Genomic DNA, 4,780 nt, shown 5'->3' with positions numbered 1-4,780 from the left:
ACCTGGCACCTGAGATCAGTTTTGTGAGAGACCCTCATTTAGAGGAGCCAAATGCGCCATGCCCAGACATCGCAGACATTGTGATGTAATAACCGTTGTTGTATTAAGTCACCCAGTTTGGGAGTAATTTGTTAAACAACCATAGATAACTAATACACGTTGCCTATCTACTTCTTTTATGCTGTTATAAATAATGCTGCACTGAATAGCTTGAGGCATAGAACTTCAACTTTGGAAATTAATTTACATAAGTGGAATTGATGAGTCCAAAGGTAGGAGCAGGGCTCAGTTTGGAAGTGCACGTAACAAAAATTTGGACTACTACAGAGAAGATTAATATGGCCTCTACACAAGGGTAACATGCAAATTCATGAAGCGTTCCCTAAATTTTTACAAAGGCTTGAAAGCAATTTGATGGAGGAAGGATAGTGCTTTCCACGAATGGTGTTCAGGATCTTGACTGCGGTGGTAGACACACAAACCCACACCTGTGATTAAATTGGATAGAAGTGCATACACACACGTACACACAGATGGGCACAAGTAAAACTGGGGATATCTGAATGGCATCAGTGGGCTGTATCAGTGTCAGTCTCCTGGTTGAGATGTTATACTGTGGTTTTGCAAGATACAACCACTGAGGGAAATTAGGAAAAGGGCACATGTGATCTTCTGTATTATTCCTTTTGAATGAATGTGCATCTGTAACCATCTCAATAAACACTTCAATTCTTAAATGGGATGAGCATCTCTATAATTTTAAGATATATTGACACATTTTACTCCAAGAAGAACACAGCAATGTATAATTCTACTCACCACGTGAATGATCTAGTTAATGAGCACCCTCACTACTACGGCTTTATCAATTCTTGGCCAATGCTGGTAGGATAGAGAACTCTATGAAAACAATGTTAAATAGGATGAAGAGAGTTGTTTTTATATTGATAAAAAATTCACCTGAGCACAGCGGTACTCCTGTAGTCTCAGCTACTTGGGAGGCTGAGGCAGGAGGTTCATTTAAGCCCAGGAGTTCAAATCCAGTCTCTGAAAAAAAATAAAATGAAATTCACTTCATCAGGAATATATTAATATAAGAATTGCATAGTTCTTATATAACTAATGGATTCTTAATTCCTTGTACAACTTAGCACAAAAATATATCAAGTAAAAACTCATGACAATAACATGGCGTTCTTCTCTCAAAAATTAACAGATCAGGCAGGTAATAACAATAGAGAGAATTTAAAAACACTGCAGACAAGGTTGATTCTATATCTAAATATAAATTTACATATATCTGTATCTATATATGTGTTTCAAACAACAAAAATAAACACTTTTCATATATTCGTGAAATATTAAGAATTACACAGACACACTCACATATACACACCTGGCTTTAAGAAAACCCGAAGAATAGAATTTAAGCCAAGTTTCCTGACCACAACATGGTAAAAGTAGAAAAAAAAAAAAAGAAAATTTTAGGCAAAAAATTCAACCCAATTGCAATTTAAAAATACCTTTCTAAATACTTGTGTATTAATGATGGAATTATGTATCAATGAGAACTGAACTTGTCCATCATTTATAAACACTAAACATTGAAAATAAATGATTGAAACATTCAGTGGAAGACTAGAAAAGGAATGAAATTTACAAAACACCCTGTCATGGATTGCAAAACTGGACACAAATTCCTCCTCTGCTGGATCCAAACTGTTAGTGTCCTCAGGCTCCCGTGACGCTGGGCTTGGACTTGGGACTTGTTCTAGCCGATGAGACCACTGAAAACACGCTAGAGGCAGACTTGGAAAGCACGTGCATATTCTGCCTCACTTTCTGGTGTGGCCACCATGTGAAGAAGCCAGGGTTAGGCTGCTGCACGGTGAGAGGCATGTGGCCCTGTCACCCTTGTCACCCTGGCCAACAGCTTGCCAGCTGCCAGACTGGGCTTCTTAGATCTTCCTGCCACCAGCCTATTCACCAGCTGGTCTCAGATGCCCAGGTGAGCCTAGCAGTGGTTAGCTGTGCTGCCTGAACCACCCAGCCCACCCCAGAATTGTGAGTTAACTAAATAGTGGTTGTTTTTAAGCCACTGAGTTTGGAGGGTGGTTTGTTACACAGTGAAAATGGTGGCATGAAAACACAGGTTAAGAAAAAGAAGCAGTTGTCATATGAAGTTACAAGTCATATCACTGCTCTTCCATCATCTGCACTAATGAAATCAAGCAGGTGCCAGGCAAATGGTTGGTGTACAATGGCCTGGCCCTGGCTGCAGAGTTCCAAGAAGGTATACAGAGTCAGCTGGCAGCAGGGAATAGCCCCTAAGCCTGGGCTCTCCATGCAAGCATTTCCCTTTTTCTCTGCTCCAAGACACAGCATTGACTATAGTGACTTGTGTCTGTTCCACACCAGGTCGTGAACCACCTCCTTTAAAACCAGGGGAATCAACACGGTAATGGTCAGAGGTCTGGCAGCCCTCACTCCCCGGTCAGGGTTGTGTTCTCAACGCAGTGGGTCCTATGGCTAAGCGGGCATGGGCCAGGTGACAGAGGCAGCCTGTGCAACGAAGCTGAACCAGAGTCAGCCCACAGAGCCCCCGGCCGAGCAGTGCACACTGAGCAAGTCCTGCACACATATCTGAATGGAGGAGCACACATCGTCAACATCACGTGCGCGGCACGGCCACGCTCCTGCGCCTGGGATTATGCCGTGGGCGGTTCTTCGGGTTTCTCCAGGCGGATGAGCGCAGAATCGTTAGCAGACAGGGCTGCTGAGCCGGCTGCTTAGTCTCGAGCGGTCTGAGCGGAAGTCGAGGATTTCTACAGGGACCTTTTCTTCCACAGGTGTTGCGGCAGCATCATAAACAAGACGGAAGGGACAAGCTGCATCTGTCTGTTTGCAATAAAAAAAAAAAAAAAAAAAGCCCTTAAGAACAGACAAGATGGTGCGGAGGCTCCACATCTGTCGCAGTGGGGACAGCAGTTTTTACGTGGCTTTGTTTGTGCAGCTGGAAGGCGGGGCTGGCGGAGGCCGCGGCGTTTGCCTGCCGAGTCCCGGCAGCGCCGGGGCAATTAGAGCCCTGCCTGCCCCACAGGATCGGGAGCGACGCCGTCCCTTTCCAAGGGGCCCGGTGACCTCTTGCTGTCCCGTGATGATCGACTCAGCCCGGTGCCCGGCCTCTAGCATACCCTTGCGCCCGTCTTCGTGTTTTCGTGTGCTTGAGAAATCGGTACAGGCCCCGGGAACCCGAGAGAGGATGAGACGGGCAAAATTAAAAATAAAAATTCTTTGCCCCAAAAGACAATTGAAATGTAAGTTGGAATAAAAATATCTTTGTTCTTGATTTTATGATTCGGAAGTTCTGGATAAGTTCGCGGAAGCTGTATTTTCCGCCGTGGCCTGGGCCCCGGGCTCTGTGCTCGCCTCTGCCTGCTGGGTCTCCCAGCCCTGCGTGGCCCGGGGGTTGGTAAGTGGCTCGCTCCGGGGGGCAGGACCGCAACGGGGCTCATTTTTGCATCCTGAGCCCCAGAACTAGCCCGGCACACTTTAGCCCTGAGTCGTCCCCGCACAGCAGCTCACCAGTCAGTAAATCCAACTCTGGATTTATAGCGGTCCCTCCACGTGGTCAGTCTGTTAACAAGGTCGTCGGATTCCTCAAAGACCTGCACTGGTGCGTCTCCGTGGCCTGAGGGCTCAGGGGAGTCCTACAGGGGGAGGGGCACAGTTAGCCTTTGTCACTCTTTAGGGTTTTGAGTCCTGTATTGACTGTGAGTTACGAGGCTTAGAAACCAGGATGGGAAATTGTAAAAATAAACGAATACATAAACGAATAAGTAAATCAGAGTGTCACTGGGAGGTGGGGGGACCTGCTGCGGTCACATCCTGCTTTGCCTTGCCCACCCCGGGAACGCTGTATCTTCCCTTCACAGATCTCGGTCCTTCCACCTCCAAGCTTTGTTGTCAAACCTGAAAAGTGGTTTCTTCTCATGGCTTCTCCTGGAGCAGCTTTGGGGACTTCATATGTCTTCCATTCATCTGGCCAGCTTCTCTCTGCCCTTCACGTGTTTTCGCGGGTCCTTTCAGCCTGGCACGGACTGCAAGGTCCCTGGCACACCAAGCTTCGAGGATGCTGGTCCCAAACCAGAGTGCTCATCGACGCTGGCGTTGTCCAGGCGGCCCCACTGACTCATCGTCCAAGGGGAGGGGAAAGACAGCACCTCCCCTAAGCTTTGCATTGACTTTATTTGTGCTCTGCAGGACTGCAGAAGGCCAGACCCAGGATGCCTATCTAAAAATCCAACCATATCGAAAGAAAGTCTCTGCTCACTAAACGAGATTAGCTATCTCCCAATTTCGGTCTATAAATTGGCTCTCAATTTAAACTTCCTCCCCTGCAGTGCTCCTGCGTTACAAACCATCATTGCATCGGGAGAACATTGGGAAAAAGAAAAGCAACACAACAAAATACTTAATTTCATTAATCTGTTCAGCAATACCAATATAATGAGGCATAATATTGATTTTCTTACTTAGGATTTAAAATCTCTACTTCTTTTCATGGAATTAAATGCTTCAAACTGATATTCCACCTCTTTACAGTCGCATCTTTAATTTAGTTGTTATAATTAGGCATTAACGGGTGTCAGTAGGATAGCCAGTTAGAGCCCATTCTGTTCTGCTTGTCTTGGTTATCACGGTTTAGATGTAAAGTAAATTAGAATGAAAGACTATACAGTCCAATTACAGATAAAAGCAGCAAACTGCACTGTTGTAA

The 4,780-nt window shown here is 45.7% G+C and overlaps 1 non-coding gene across 1 annotated transcript; it reads left to right on the top strand.

The window, feature by feature from the left end:
• Nucleotides 1-283: 283 nt before the first annotated feature.
• Nucleotides 284-390, top strand: LOC138375168 (U6 spliceosomal RNA). The gene has a single exon (XR_011231429.1). It is a non-coding gene; the product is annotated as a U6 spliceosomal RNA (small nuclear RNA).
• The last annotated feature ends 4,390 nt before the right edge of the window (nucleotides 391-4,780 follow it).

The sequence above is a fragment of the Eulemur rufifrons genome, chromosome 24 (genome assembly GCF_041146395.1).
Source record: "Eulemur rufifrons isolate Redbay chromosome 24, OSU_ERuf_1, whole genome shotgun sequence".
In the NCBI taxonomy this organism is placed as follows: domain Eukaryota; kingdom Metazoa; phylum Chordata; class Mammalia; order Primates; family Lemuridae; genus Eulemur; species Eulemur rufifrons.
This window is presented reverse-complemented; position numbering and strand designations above follow the sequence as displayed.